Source organism: Nesoenas mayeri, assembly GCF_963082525.1.
Source record: "Nesoenas mayeri genome assembly, chromosome: 2".
NCBI lineage: Eukaryota > Metazoa > Chordata > Aves > Columbiformes > Columbidae > Nesoenas > Nesoenas mayeri.
In genome coordinates this window covers 91179787-91196416 of record NC_137543.1, presented here as the reverse complement: position 1 = coordinate 91196416, position 16630 = coordinate 91179787, and positions in this window count along the sequence as shown.

The window sequence follows — 16630 nt, the reverse complement described above, 5'->3', positions numbered from 1 at the left end:
TTAAAAGGGAGTAGCACTTTGAGATCTTTGGTAGGTGAAAAATGCTACATGAGGAGGCAGGCATTATTAATTAGAGCAATCTTAATTTATGCTTTAGCTTTCATCAGAAGAAAAACGTCTGAATTGAAATGACAACAACTAATAATAGCTGAAGTGGCTTCATAGATTTGCTGTGTAATAGAAAACACTGAGCCCTGGGCACACGGAAGTTGTGATTCACATCTGCTTCCAAAGAAGCCTCATTTTAAAGAATGTTGTAGTGTATCTACCTAGTGCAGATGCTGTGTTGCAAGTATTTTAGTCTCTGAATTTCAGCTTGCACCCTTGGCTAGGTTGTTGAGGACAAGTTGCAACATTTGTCCTCTTGCAGAGACCCTAGTCCATCTTCAGCCACGTCACTCACATCTGACGAACTCTCTGTTTTGCTGTGCATCAAAGGTTCATTTCATCCCTTTCCCTCCCTTTTCTCTGAGTGTTAGTGATTTGCACTCTCTCCACCTAAATCAGAGATCTGGCACATCAATACTTAGCTTAGGAGAAGAAGAAAACATCAATATTTCACTGAACACACAAAGTTGCGCAACTGCCCAGCCTCAGTTTTAACGCCAGCTGTGGTGAGTTTGGTTTTTTTTTTCTGTGAGCTGAGTGATTTCAGCTTCTCTTTGAATCCCACCTGTGTGAATAACTTGGTTTTCTCCATTGCTGATGCTAACAAGGCACTGTGAGAGGTTTGTTCAGGCTCACTAGTCAGGCAGTCCTGAGGTGGTTGACTTTCTAGGAAAAGCCACAGCAGGGATAAGGGAGAGCCAGCCTACACAACAGGCACAGCTTTTGCTGGTCTTTAGCTTAAGCTCCGACTCATGCTTGTGTTAAACAAATTGCCATCAGACAAATGCAGAGAAAAATGAGCGGGATGCTTAGTCATGAAGCTGCACTTAGAAATGATGGCCCATTATAAGGCAGCATCACCGACTACAGCAGAGCTGTGCCAGCTCATGGCAATTTAGGACTTGCTCCACTCCCATTAGTCCACGGTTTGAAGTTCCAATCTCATCCTTTGTGTGAACTAGATTGTGCAAATGGGGGTTGGGGACGTTGAGCAGGTTACTGCATGGGTACTAGCATGAGAAGGATCAGCCATTAGCTCTGAATTCACCCTGCCCACCTGTCATTTCTGAGCTGCCCTCCTGCTGCTCTGTAACTGGAAGCCTTGTGCTCTAGAAGAAAGGGAGAAGAACGTTTCGCTTGTGCTTATATTAATCAAGTTGTCTTGCGAGCTGCTGAATCTGTGAAATTGTATCTGCCATGGTGTTCAACGGTAATGACCATCTCCTGTGTGGACTCTCTGGTGTCTAGCAGTACAGTTGTGTTTCTGCAATGCATACACTCCTAGGGTTTTTCTCCTCTGCCTATCTACTTCCACAGCACTTGTAGGCAGCTCAAACCTTTGAGACTTCCATCCCCTCTCAAGTTTGATCAAACTCAGCTCACCGGCTCAAAAATTATTTAGGAGGGACTGACTGGCACTTGCACAGACAGTGTGATCTCGTAAGCTTCCTTTCTTTGGGAAACTAGGCTACCAACATAGCAACGGGGGAAAAAAAATGCCATCCTGCTAGTGAAAAGGACCTAAACACTGTGAGGGAAGAGAGAAGATGGGAGAGGAAAGTGAAGCTGCTTTGAAAGGAAAAAAAAATACTGTTTTATGGCTGCAGAGCTCATGCATGCTTAAAGGACCAACCTCAGAGAGACATGCTGCAGAAAATAATCTTCAGGAGATGGCAAGATCTCTTGTGAAAATTAGTATGGGAGAGAAATCACCTGGATTCATCTCACCACCAGACATCCTAAATGGATGTTTACAAGACAAAAATTGTCGCTGGTCTACCCATTTGTCTCTACTGACTAAAGGAAGACAGAGATACAACTAGGGTGCAACCCGTGTACCTGCGAAGTGAGATGGATCCTATCCCAGAGGGAATGATCCTGTTACTGTTCTCTTCTTCAGACCAAAGTTTACCATGGTGCTGTTGCAGGGTTTGTTATTCAGTGTACCACATTTGTGTTTTAGAAAAACTGCTGTGTGTCTTAATAGCTGCAAATGTACGCATGGTTTTACTGGGCATTTATAAGCACTTATCCTCTGTGCACTAAAAACTTTCCTGTCTTCATATCTTATGGAGTAAAATCCTTTAAGTAAGATTTAATGATTTTAGCACTAACTAGTTCTTTACAAATTAGAGAACTGTCATCTTGTTTTTATTTGACATCACGTGTTTGAGTCTGCCAAAAGTATTATAGTGCACACTCATACAAACTGATGTTTAATCTCAGTAATTATAATGTCACTACTTGTATTTTTGCACCTGATGCAATTACTGATGTTCAGCTCTCAAGCTCTGCTTTTTTCTTTCCACATTTAAGTGTTCCTTACTCTTTAGTCTTCCCCACCTACAGTGGATCATATACACAATTAAACTAGGAAAAAAAAGCTCAGATCTTCCCATCAACCACTGTGTGTTGAATGCATGGGATAGTTTTAAACTCTGGGTGTACCTAGAATGCATTATATGCTCAAACCCTGACTTCCTATTACTATGTCATTTTTAATGAGGCTTAGGGGGTGTTGTGTTATCCAAATGTTGTGCAGTGCCTAAGTGCTTGTATGTGCCTATTGCTAAAGGCCTTCCATTTGCAGTGTTTAGAGGGCTTTTCTCCCTTGTAGCCTTTCACTTACAACCCCTGGGGCTGCAGTTGCAGCCCCTCGGCCTGGTGTATCAGTGCTCTTCTCCTTAAGACCTTGCACTGATGCATTCACTAGGTCATATTCCCTGAGAAAGTGTTTGCTTTCCTATGCCTCTCTCTTCCTCTCCTCTACCTTCTCATCATGTTGCTCTCTAGTTATAATTTGTGGTCTGCACTGAGGTTTCCCCATCATGTCCATTTGGTGTCTTCTAGACTGATGACTTCATATTAGAACAAATATGACAGATAATGGCTAAATAATAGTAATTTTAATGTATGATGAGTATTAGCTAATTACGGATGTATGCTAGGCTTAGCAGCCAATTAGCATGCAACATTTGTACCTAATTAAGCATAATCCAGTCAGTGCCAGTGTTGGCATGAGGCAAAGATCACTGAAAGGCAACTTGAGCAGACTCTAATGAAAGACATAATTTTATTGGGGGAAAATTATAGGAGGTGGGTGTTGATATGACTGTGATCCCTTGCTGCTGAGAGTATGTTCACCTGAGGACACCTGACTGCATCTCTTCTTGATTGGCCATTGAGTACAATTTTCATTTTAACCTTGAACTTGATGTATGCCATCAACTATAAAACCAGTGAATAAAGCATGTGCTTTCTGCCTGTCAACCTGTCTAAACTTACTTTCTGTTAAAGGGCAAATTAAAAAAAACCTCTGGGCCATGGAATTCCTGCTCTGTTCCAGCAGAACTTGAGGTCAGTGATCCTTCTTCTCAAATGTACCTAAGATGCATTGGCCTCTGGATTACAGTCCACATAGAAACTTGTTTTTATTCAATTTCATTAATAGAAACCTTTCCTGGACAGCACCTCTTTATAATTATTGCCATATGTCAATATTATTGCCTATTATTTCAGTATTTCACATCTATTATTTCACTTGAGGAGCAGCGTTTATTATTTTAGCTTGAAAACTGTTCCTAGCTTTCTTAAATTAAACCAATATAAATTTAATTTAACTTGAAGGGAATTATTACCTCCCAGACAATCGCTGTGCTTCTCTCTGCTGCTAGCAGTTCCTGATGCAGCAAGGTTTTGTGTCCTGTGACAGAATCATGGCTGCATCCAGCCTGGAGCCTCCACATGGCAACAAGCACTGAGTTCACTCAGTCTTGCTGGTTTAGCTTATCTGCAAAAACAAGCCCTTTGACTGAGAGACTGAAGTCACTGCTTGGTACACGTGTACACACTCTATAGATCAGATCACAACAGCAGTGCCTGAGCTGAGTGCCCAGTGAGGCATGAGATACCATGACAGTGGGCAGCTACTATGCAAACTGCTGCTTGTACAGTTTTGCATAAACCCTTATGTTCCAGTTTCTTTGGGGCAAAGACCAAGAGGTTTGCAGAGATGCTGTCTTGGAAGAAAAAAACCTCAGACAACCATAAAAGATCATTTGTACTGAAGTGTCTGGAGAGCTCAACCTTAACAACAAGGTGAGTAACCTAGAAGAGAACCTTCCACCCTTAAAACAAGCACTCCTGAACAAAAAAACTTGACTTCCCTACAAGACACCCACTACCCCAACATAACAAGCAGTGTCTCTGCAGCAGGCATCCAAGCAACCATTAGAAACATGTCTCATGTCTAATGACTTAAAAATCAGCAGTGAGGACGATTTCATACCTCCTCAGCCTCTGTTAGTGCTGCACTTTCTTCACTTGCAGAGATATCTTTCTCCTAAGCCTAAGCTGAATTTTCTGGTTTTAGAGGCAATTATGAATAGGTTGGCCAAGCACATATCAGGAGTGACATGAACTAGACATAGACCTCGAGACCTCTTCAGGGCCTCTCCAACCCTCTTTCATGGCTTTCTAGAATTCCAGTGTGATAAATGAGTAGCTACAGGAAATACTTGCTCTTGTATAATATTTGCTCTCCGTGTGCTTTTAATTAAGTAAACAATATTAGTTGTTCATCAGTCATCACCACCTCTGAATTTATGCAAATGTTTGCTGACCAATATAAAACCAGGAGCAGTCAGCTTTTCTGAAGTCCTACTGGGGGCAAAGAGTTCCAAACAAATACATGAGGTTGCTCTTGCACTGGAAAGTGGACACATGTTACTTCGGGATTAGAGAGATGGAAGAAGTCCCAAGACATGAAGTTGTACTGGGCACCTGCACACAGCCTGCTAAGTGTGTAAAACAATCAGCACTGAAACAGCAGTATTGTTATTTAAAGTTACCATCATTATGCTTCAGAGTTATCCCAACCTTCGATACAGCTATGCAGAGAGAAAGGGCTTACAAGGAAGCCAGTGACTGATCTTGCTGACATTCAAGCCAAAACCTGACTAAACTTATTGTTCCTTGGGACACCTTATGCTAGTTAGGGATAACAAGGAAAATCTATTTTCCACTCTTCGGGCTGACATCCCCAGGCTGATGTCCAGGCAGCAGAAGCAGGGAGCTGGCATGCTCAGATATGTGCAACACGGGTGCCTCCTCCAGAGACGTGACAGCTTCTGGCTGCTGCTGGTTATGGCAGCAGAGATACTCACCTCGCTGGGCAGTCTGACCTGTGCCAGGACTGACTGTGAAACATTTCTCTGCTGATCAGTGCTGAGAACTTCCCCATGTTCATGCAATGTTATCAAACACTCCAATCTCCATGTGCCAAGCAGGGCAGTGGAATAAAGCTGTTATGGTATCACTTCATGTACCAGCCACACAAGAACAGCCTCCCACAGGCTCCAGCTCCCTTCTTGTCTGCTGACATCAAAATACCACCTACAGGCTCAGAGAAACATCTTTAATCCATGTGGACAGGTGGGTGGTCTTTCTGAGCTCCTGGCTTGAGCAAAAGAGAAGTCCTCTCAGTCAGATCCACCATGTCCTCAACTGGTCACCCCCATCTTCCATGGTTCCTCTTCTTTTACAGCACACATTTTCCCAGCAGCTTTATGAACTATATTGCCCTTACCAACCAAGACCTCCAAATGTCAAACTCTATACTAGGGATAGTGTCTCCTGGCAGCATGTCCTGGAGAGCTGACAGACTCCCAGCAAAGGGAGTATATTATAAGTAGATTATAAAGTGGAGCTTTTGTATTTTTACACTGTGACAGGAAAACTTTGTGTCTCAGGTTACTTACAGAAGCTGCTTCAGAAGAGCAAGATGTAGGAGGCCACACAGTCAAGAGGAAAAGGCTTACCCTGAATATTTCACATTCAGTGAACGGGAAAGCTGCTTGGCTACGTGTAGAAGTTTGCTGCAATTTTGTCTGTATACAACACTTGGCTTTAGCATGTGGACTCAGCACCTTGCTCAGAGGAACCAGGATCAAAATCGACATGCATGCACTCTGCATTTGGCACTGAGAAAAGAAAGTTGTTGGGCCTGTGGAGCCCTGTGAGGAAGCTTTAAGTGTGTATTTAAAGGTCAGACAGCAGCTTTGGCAACTCATTTTAGCTCTGTTCCTCTGATAAGTTCTTAAAATGGGCTTAGTGTCTGGATGTGCCTATTAAAGAGTATAGTGTGAACCAAGACTTTTATGATTGTAAAAGCAGAGTTCCAAGTCGCATTATATCTTTGAAGAAATACAGCTCTGGAAGACAAATTTAGAGAAAAAAAAAACACTGACTGCAGCTGGAAGTATTGCATTTGGTAACGGAGATAACCATGTGGAAGCTGTCTAAGGAATACAGAGAATATATATTCCATGTATTATTTTCCAGGTCAATGAAACTCCAAATGCAAAATGCAACTATCATGAAGTTTTCTTGGGTTTGTGGCACTGATGGAAATCCACTGAATTCCCCTGGGCTTGACTTTCAAAGGTACCAGATCCTCTCAGTTCCCAGTGTTATCAACTGGAGCTGTGGTTGCTGATCTTCAAGCTTAAGCAAAGGTTGAATTATAGACTTCAAGACGCTAATGAAATATTTTGTTCTTAACTGGTTGTGCATATATGGGTCAGCTGTAGCTTTTAGTCCCATGTCTTATCTGCTTCAGGGCTGAATTGATGGAAAGATTATTTTTTAAAGAAAAAGTAATAATGATCATGTAGTAAAGAAAACTATACAAATAGTCCATTTGCGTTTTGGTTTTGTTTGTTTGTTTTGATTTGTTTTTGGTTTTGTTTTTTTTTGTGCTGTATGCCAACACTTTTACCTATCCTGCCTGAAGTGCAGGCTTTGGGTTTTTTTTTGTCCACAAACTTAGCCAGACTCCATTAGGTAATGTTTTTTCACTTCCATCAAGAGGCAAGTTCTGACGCAACTCTTCAGCAGGCAGAGAGCTATTGACACTCTTGAGGGCAGAGAGGCCCTGCAGAGGGATCTGGACAAATTGAGGAACTGGGCAATCGCCAACCACATGAAGTTCAACACAGGCAAGTGCTGGATTTTGCACCTGGAACGCAGCAACCCTGGATGCACATACGGTGTGGGGAATGACATGCTGGAAAACAGCTCTGCAGAGAGGGATCTGAGGGTTCTGATTGACAGCAAGTTGAACATGAGCCAACAGTGTGCCCTGGCAGCTGAGAGGGTAACCTGTGTCCTGGGTGCATCCAGCACAGCATTGCCAGCTGGGCAAGGGAGGTGATTGTCCTGCTCTGCTCTGCACTGGTGCGGCCTCACCTGCAGCACTGGGTGCAGTTCTGGGCAACATAGAATAGAAAAGACATAAAGGTAATGGAGAGTGTCCAGAAGAGGCTACAAAGTTGGTGAAGGGTTTGGAGGGAAAGCCGTATGAGGAGTGGCTAAAGTCACTTGGTTTGTTCAGCCTGGAGATGAGGAGACTGAGGGGAGACCTCATGGGGCTACAGCTTCCTCACAAGGGGAGGGGGAGGGTCAGGCACTGATCTCTTCTCTCTGGTGACCAACGACAGAACCCAAGGGAATGGCATGAAGATGTGCCAGGGGAGGTTTAGGTTGGACTCTATGATTCTATGAGAGGCTGGTTCTGAATCTGTCCTGAAATCACCCAACAGGGCAATGCTAGATAATGCAGGTCACCAAGCAGGTTTCAGATACAGGCAAATTATTCCTCAAGAAGTTTCTCTTCCTGTTTGCCCTTCACTTGTCCCCTTTCATCCCAAAACTGTTCCACCAGCCTCTGAAGCCTCCTTTCTGTGTCCCCTCCTAGATACTCAGTCACCAGGACAAGTTGAGCCCAGGTGACAGATGCAGTGGAGCATTGCGTGAGCCACAGGGCAAGAATGACCCCCACACAGTTATCTTTGGCCAGCTGCCCCCAGTAGCAGTCCACATCCATGCTGGTTTCCACCCTGCAGCACTCGGGAAAGGGTGACTCGCCATCCTTCACCTTGCAGGTGCTGCAGGTGGGAGCCAGCACATGGGCAGTCAGAGACCCATGTCCAGCTGATGCAGCTCTGAGTGGGACAGGTCTGAGAAGGACAAGTCCACGTGTCCCCCACAAGCACAGAGCCCAGCCTGGCATTGCCTTCCAGAAGCACCTGCTTTTCTTTCAATATTGACTAGGAAGGCTCTATAGTCATCTCTGTTGATACCTGTGGTGGCCTAAAAGGAACGAAGTGGCCAGAGATGGCTTGAAAGCATGAATAGTTCCCACAGGGACTTTAATCATGTCAAGGGTATGGTGTTTTTCCACTCTTGCATATAAGTTAGAGACCAGAGACCTAATTCCCTCATGCTTTTCCTTAACAGGCTAGTAATTATTATTATATTTTTTTTTAAAGTGTAGGTGTGTAGGTTAGGCTAAGAGCATGAAAGATATTGAGAACAGCCAAATCCTGAGCTTTTTATTTTTCCTTTTTCTCAAGGGGTATTTTGCTGAAGGATGCCTGAGAGGCGCCTGGTGTCCTCGCCTGCACAAAGCAGGCAGGTGAAAGTCAAAAGCTGTGAACTTCTTTGCCAGTCAAGTATGAGGTTATGCAATGATAGATCCTCCCAGACAGCTTGTCAAGTACCTCTACTGAGCAGGGACAATTACAGAATAAGGGCAGCATCACTCAATAAAATTTGCAAAGGTGAAAGACGAAGAGAGCATTTGCGACCCACTAAATATTGCTCTATAGCTTTGTTGCCTAACAACAACTTGGTCGAGCAGTAATACTGTTACCGGTCACAGGCTCTTGGGGACAAGTCTCATCTAGCTCTGGGCTTTCATTTGCAGCTGGAACACTTTGTCAAATGGCTTTTAATTTACTTGACTGCTCAACAGGCAAACACACCAGCCTTTATTTTTAGCCATCTTTTAGCAAAGCAGATAGCTCAACTAATATTAATGGTTTAAGGTAACTACTACCTACCTATTGCAAAGCAGGGTACAGATTTCAACACGTACAGTATTAAAAGAAGTCACCTATAAGAGCTTCAGCAGCATTTGCCTGAAACACTCTCCTCCTGCTGGCAGGGGCAGCTGGAGCCCTCTGGGAGAGGTTTAAGCAAGTGAGGCTGATTCGCCTACATCAAGTCTCTGTGTTGTTTCCAATCATCAATTCCTGATTAACACCCAGTGTGGATGCTGTTAATGCAAATTCAGAGTGCATTGTTTCTGCTTAACTCAACCCTTCATCTGCTCTTAGGAAACAGCAATGGCACTTTATATTTGCGCCTTACCTTAATCAGTGCTAACTTTCAAGTGCAGGCAAGTCCTGGGATACATGATTCATTATCTTAGAGGAGTGAAAACAATGTAATGAATATGTTGAGCACTCCTAAGGGAGGATCTTCTCTCTAGCCAGCTCATGGAAGGGTTCTGAAATGAATTTTACCTTGGAGGTTTTGAGAAAGAGAAACACGGTTGTTTTTTTGCTTTATCAGTAAAAACAAAGGAAAGAAACCAAAGGAAACCAAACCAGCATTTTGAAGGGATGCACTGTTTGCATTGTCCTTGCAGAACAAGTTGGGAAAAACACCTTTTCAGTCTCATATAAATTGTCCCCTGTGGATGTTGCTCATTGCAGAGTGCTGCTTGTTTTGATGGCATCCATGTCTATGGCAGCAATACTCATGGAGAGCAGCCATCCATCAGACCTACAAATGAAGAAGCAAGATTGCCAAGTTACACAGGCTCTCATCAGTCAGACTGAAGATGGGCAGCTAGACAGTCACTCACATATGAGAAATAAATAGTTCTGAACCAAATCTCTCATATCTCCAGTGAGGGACAGGCACCCAAAGGAAACTTTGTCACTTCTGGGAAAAGAAACCTGATGCCCCTTACCGAGCATGTAGATGTGTGACTTGTCTCCTTGAGAAGGGCTCCAAGCACCAGGCTTCCCCAGCCCTCTCCACCCTAAATAAGTGACATTGCTATCATCCTTACAGATATCAGACAGCAATATCCTGTGTTTCTCTCCCACTTTCTTCTGCACAGTGATAGCACAGAGAAGCCAGTGCTATTCCTGTGAGGGCTGCAGACTGTTTCAGAGGTGTGATCTTTTGTGCAGATGGACAAAAGGCATGGGTTTTGTGGGATAGCGAAGGTCTGCTGCTCTTCAGTGCATGAGAGTGCAGTGAAAAGTACAAAATCACTGGCATTTTGCAGGAGTTATTCCCTCTATGCTCTTGTTTTGTTCATTAAACGAGCCAGGGTACCTCATGGTAGCCCAGCTGAATTGTTTGCCTCTCTTGCTTTTTTGAACTTAGTGTCCATTTTTAGGTCTCGACTGGTTTCTGAGAGCTGACTCGCATCTGGACTATTTTCTGATCCATGTGGGTCTCTCCATGGCAAACTCCACACTACTAGACAGCTAATGTCCTTATGCCCTTCCACTGTTGTGACTGAAGGCATCTGCCTACTACCTCAAAGCGGTCTTGAGCTGCAGCAGATGTTTCTTCTGCATATCACTGTATTGCTGATGTAGCCTGAAAACTTGAATGGAGAGCTCTAGTCCTCATGCTCAGAATGAGACCCAGTGCCCTAACTCATTCATCAATCCACTAAAAATCAACCAGCCAGTCTGCAAGGTGCACCTGGAAGGTCCTGTGATGGAAAGGCTCTTGACCTGTGCTCAATCAGCAAAACCCAAACACTAGTGTATGAAAGGGCTCTTGCCACTAGAGCTCAGGAGAAAAGTGTAGGCTCAGTATGATAGGTCGAGCTGTAATAAATGAGTTGATCATTGACCTTGCTGTTTGCAAAGGGTAGGTCAACCAGTTCTAAATAAAATCTGTGCCTCTCAGCTTTGCTGGTTTTAATGCCTAGAAAGAAGAAACAGGGAAGTGGAAATAATAAAGCAGAATGATCATAAACACCATATAAAGCTTTAGTGAGGAATCACGGCAAAAGGCACAACAAAGGTCAAAGTCCACTGTGCTTTTTTAATCTAAACCAGGATTTTTTTTGTGTGTTTTTAAATTACCTTTGTTTTTGCAGTCATCTCTTTAAAAAAAAAAAATACTAAGTGTACATGAGCCCAAAAGCTCTGCTACTGTTCACTCTTGTATGCCAGAAAGTCAGTGGAAGTGGCCAATGCAAAACAGGACATGGTAGGCTGTGTCCTGGTGGGGGGCAGACAAGGCTGAAAACAGCAATGTCACACATTACTAGATCCTGCCATCCATTCCCATTCCCCTTCATTTGTGCTGAGGTAAGAGCACAGGACTTTTGGGCTGATGACGTCCAACTTGCAGATGCAATGTCACTGCTTTGATTTACATCACAGCACTGTCAAATAGTATTTCAGTACAATCAAGGAGGTGGACATGGGTAGCAACGGGTGGAAATGGGTTTGGTACTGTCACTGGGGACAACCTCTCTTCAAGTACAGCTTTAGGTACAGAGACTTTGCTCAGAGACGAACCCACATCTCCATTCCTTAGATACTCTTTGACAGGACATGCAATCTTGTTCCTTTTCCAAATAGTATGCCCTCTCATACAGGCATAGACACCATGGAAATGTAGGCAGGACTTCTAGGTCATCTATGACCACCAGCTTTAGGCTGCACTGGTAGGGTCAACAGTTCAGAGAGGGCAACACAAACTCGAAATGTTTCCCTAGCAGAACAACAAGGTAATTTGTGATGTCAGAAACAACTCACTAATCTTTTTCATAAAATATCCTGGATCCACAAATGGCACCTTTAATCTAGCAGATGTCAGCTCTCTGCCACAGGTCAAAATTTAGTTTGGATGTGTTTAGCTAGTTGGTATAAAATAAGTTAATTCTTGTTATTTAATATTATGATGATGAAATATGGGTTACTCCATACTTGACTCTGTGTCCCAGATAGTAACATATGAATTTTTTAATAGGATCCACTTTCCTTATATTCAAAATGAGTCATGAGAGAGATAAATGAGGCTAATAATAAACAAACCTTGCAAAGGCCTTTGGGATCTCACAGAAATGAGGTTCAGGTGGCTGCACAGTGATGGAGATTCCCCACAGTTCACATAGAGAAATGACTGCCAAGCGTTAGCAGTCACACAACAGCAGCTTCCGGAGGGTGCTCCTCCACAACAACAAAACAACCTCAGCTGAGGGAAAGGTATGCATCATCCAGGTTAGGAAGTCCCAGAGCTTCTCGTTGTTTGATATTAAGATTTCTTTCATATGAAAAATTACTCTACACATGCCTGATTTTCATGTTCTCTCTCCCTGTGACACTGCAATTGGCCATAGTTGAAGACAGACTATGGGGATTATTAGCCAGATCAGCTAGTGCTCCTACAACTATTAGATGAAATAAAGGAGGCTGAACAGCAGTTTCCTTGTTTTTAAGGTAATTAGTGATGGAGAAGATTTATGGCCACTGCATTTATTGACTGTTTAATTTATCGGGCAAATAGCCTTGTCACAGAAAAAAAATGTAATCTGGGTAGAAGGATTCCAGTGAAAGATCAGGCTCAATTTTTTTTTTCAAATAGTGACTGGGAAGTCTTACATGGAGATGAAAGACTTCATCTTGGAAACAACTTTTTCACCATTTACTTCTGTAGTAGCTAATGGCATACTGTATGTCATATAACCCTGAGTCTGACCAGGCAGCCATGGATTACAGGGGACTCTGGATCAGGTTTTAATGTTTTAGTGCATACAAAAGGCTACATTTCCTCCTCAGAAGTGATCATGCAGCTCAGAGGGCAAAACTATAGATCCCCAGTCATTATAGATGTAGAGAAAATAAGGTTCTAGAATTATTAGGGACCATTAATAATTATTATCAAAACCCCTTAAAAATATAGGTGCAAAGAGTTCTCCTTCCCAATCTACAGTGTTGCAATGCAGCATCTCTCCATTTCAGGTCTAGGGAAAGCTGAGGGAAGGACAAGCCACTGGCTCCAGCCACTTCAGGAGGAGGCCTGGCATGGTGCGATGGATGGAAACAGAGAGCAGGTATCTTCTACCCTGGCATTTTACATGTCCCTTTCCACCAGCCCCTAGGGTTAAGATGGAGGGAGTATCACAGGAAGCGTACTCAGCAGCCGGTGTGTACTTGTGAAGAAGAAATGACATTTTGGAGCAAGGTGTTTGGCAGCCTGGGATTTAAAAACATGAAGGGGTTATTGCAGTAAGTTCACAGGCACATGTCATATACGATGTGGAAAAGATGTCGCAAGATCATCGATGAGGCTAGGTCATTAGCCAAAGGTGACATGTATTTTGGTGGATGATTGCCAACTGAAATGACCATATGTGTCAGATCAAATGAAACCAGCCATCAGTAGACTTGACTAAAAAATAAATCAAGGAAGAAACACCTTATTTTCTGAACTGTCAGTTCAGTTCTACAAACCTGAAGACCTGAGCTCACCACCAAGTAGCTGGTGAGCACACATTTAACTTGCAGCATTCAGACCACCTCTACAAGAGACCTATCGGTGTGCTAAAAAACAGAACAAAGCTAAAATAACTTTGTTGGCAGTATGCTTGCCAGCTGGAAGGATCAAAATCTCTCTGACTATTTTTAATACTTACTTCACATCTATAGATGGACTTAGTTTAAAATTGGTTTTGCAAGCAAGATAATTTTTTTCTTCCAAATTTTCTCACAAAAAATACCCCACCAAACATGAGTCTCAACGCAAAATATCCCACTCCATTAAAAAATCAATGAAAACAAACAAACAAACAAACACACAGAACAACCTAGATGTTGTTTTAGCAAAATAAAAATCTGTTTGGTGGAGGTTTCTAATTTTCTTTGACAAAGACAGAGGACATAGCTCTATGATTGTTCTTAATGAAAAAAAAACACCTTCAAACTGCTCCTTTTTTGACTGAAGTTATTTCAGCCACCTCTACCTGAAAATGCCTTTTTCTTTGAGGGATGAAACTGGAGTATGAGGTGTACCAGCCTAGTCCCTGTGCCCTGTGCCAGCCTAGTCCCTCAAGTGTCATGCTGCTATTCATTGCTTTGGCTAAGCAGAGGTGGTATGGAAAAGGAAAGATTGCATACTTCATTTTTCCACCTGAAAGACAAGAACTCCCTATCGTCTCTTGGCCTGAGGAGCTGAACATTTTGCTGTCTCTTTCATCTTATACAGAGAGGACTTCCCATCCTATTTCAGTCTGCTGAAATCATCACCTTTTCCTAGAGTGCTGGGATTAAAGTAGCTTAATGAGTTTGCATATGTCAGCCAAACTTTCTTCAGTGGCATTTGAACTAGTGTAGTTTATCTCACAGTTGCTGTGGACAAATGCATAGGATCAGCTCCCATTGCTCATCTTATGCCTGGTAATTGGCCTTAAGTTGCTGCCATTGGATGCTGTGTCTGAGTCTTCAAGCCCTGGGGAAGCAGCCTCAGATGCTGCACTGAACCCAGTGTGTTGCCCATCTTGTCCAATATTAGTTTTGCCAAGAGTGGTGAGGTTGAATACCAGCTTAGGCATGACACAGACTTCCTCTCCTATAGATCTCATTCTGTTCTACTGAAAATTACACCCTGAAACTTATGATTGTCAGTTTTTCAATCTTTTCTGTTTTTCAGCATTAAATTTTCTCAGTCTAGATATCCTTTTCCATCCTGGAAATATATCCCTTACCAATATCTCCAACCAAAGGAGAATATTTATGTGATGTGTCTGAGAAATGTGGGCTACCAGTTAAGCTACTGTCTGGGCATTGCTGGCTTTCCAGGGGTTTACTGATGTCTCAAAGCTTAGCTTCAAATTGTTTAAAAGTGAACATCAACAGATATGAATGGAAACTCTGCCAACCTAGGTCACTCTGAAATCCTGATGTTTTCCTGTCTACCTTGGGTGAGTACTTTTATTGACCCCTTAGTTTCTCTTGACCTTAGAGGTCTATCATTTTGGTGGCCTGTGTGGGAAACTGATGTCCTGTTAACATAGATCACATCCATGGAAATTTCACTGGGGTTGCAATCTCCATATCAGGTTGAATCCTAAATACCAACCAGCTTTCCACATCTGTAAGTATTTGCTTTGGGTCTAAACTATTTCACACTTGGTGTAAAGCCACACACAGTTAGAAAAGTGTAGGCAGCATTCCAACAAATACCCAATGACAGCGTTCATTTTGTCCCAGCTCTGAGGACAAAAGACTCTTCTGCAGAGGAGTAGTGCAAGAGTAGCACGCCTCTTAACCCAGGATGATTTAGGGAGTGTGAGAATTACAAGATCAGTTCTCTGAAAATACTAAGGAATATACTTCTGGGGGAATACAGTGAAATATGTGCCCACATAATGTCCACAAATGTTGGCTGAATTAGGATTTTGAATTAACTATGGCAGAGTCAGACAAGACAGCTAGCCCTCGCTGCCAATTCCATCCAGTCAGACAACGTGAATGTAGCATTCAACTAGTGTTGGTCCATGCAGTTTGAAGTACAAATATACTTAAATGCTTGCAATGCTATTAAAAGAAAAATACTCCTGGGCTAGATGGGAGAAATTAATTTTCAATAAACTACTTGTATGATAAATAGTTCATTAAAAATTAGTCTACACCATCCAATCATAAAGTGTTTCTTTTTAGGGAGTCAGGAAAAGAAGAGAAGGGGAACAATTTTCATTATAATTATGGCAAGAGGACTTCACATGATAGTGTGCTGAAAAACTTTACATGTTTCTGTACAGTAAAAATTAGTCTCACCTTTTCCCCTGATCTTTCATAATATAAAACTCACTTGCTTTTAAAAGTTCAAGCCTGTCATGTAGTTAATCCTCCCTGAGAGCTAGTGTAGATGATATGTTTGAAAATAATTGGGTTTAGGAATAAGAACGTTATCAGTGTCGAAATTCCATCTTCTTTTAGTGTTATCCAACTCTTGCAAGTGGATTTAGTAAAACACAGCTCAAAACACTCCAGATATAATTTGACTAGAAAATAAACTCCTTTTTCTTTATTGTTAGATTTTATTACCTACCACTATACAAACTTCCTATTATCTTAGTGGCACAGCACGACTGATGAAAATCTGTTTCAATTGACCATTCTTGCAGCCACCTCAGCATTACTACATTCAAACATGCCTCCATGTTAAAAGAATGATAAGACTGAAAACTCAAGCACTCAGAAGTTAGAAAAGTTGTAAAAAATTAGAAACTGTATTATATGTTAACTACAGGCTTCAATTATGTGGCAACACACTATATTTTCAAAATAAAGTGTTGTCCAAATACCCTATTATTCATTATTTCTTAGAAGGAAAATAAAACATGCAGCACACGTGGCAGAACACCAAACAGAAGATTGTTTAATTTTGTCCTGAGTATTTCTAACATGCTCTCATCTTAATACTTGAGCAGGGCTAAAGCAGTGACACATTTTTTTTGCACAGCACTGATAGGGAAAAGTGGTAGAGGCATAAAGCCTTGATTGTGAATTAAGTGATTTTGAACACCCAAGATGAGATATCTACAACTTCAGTATTCACATATTGCATTTAAACTGTAGTTTTCATCTTAGAAATGCAGCCCTGGAAGGAACCTCATAGATCATGCAATCCAGGG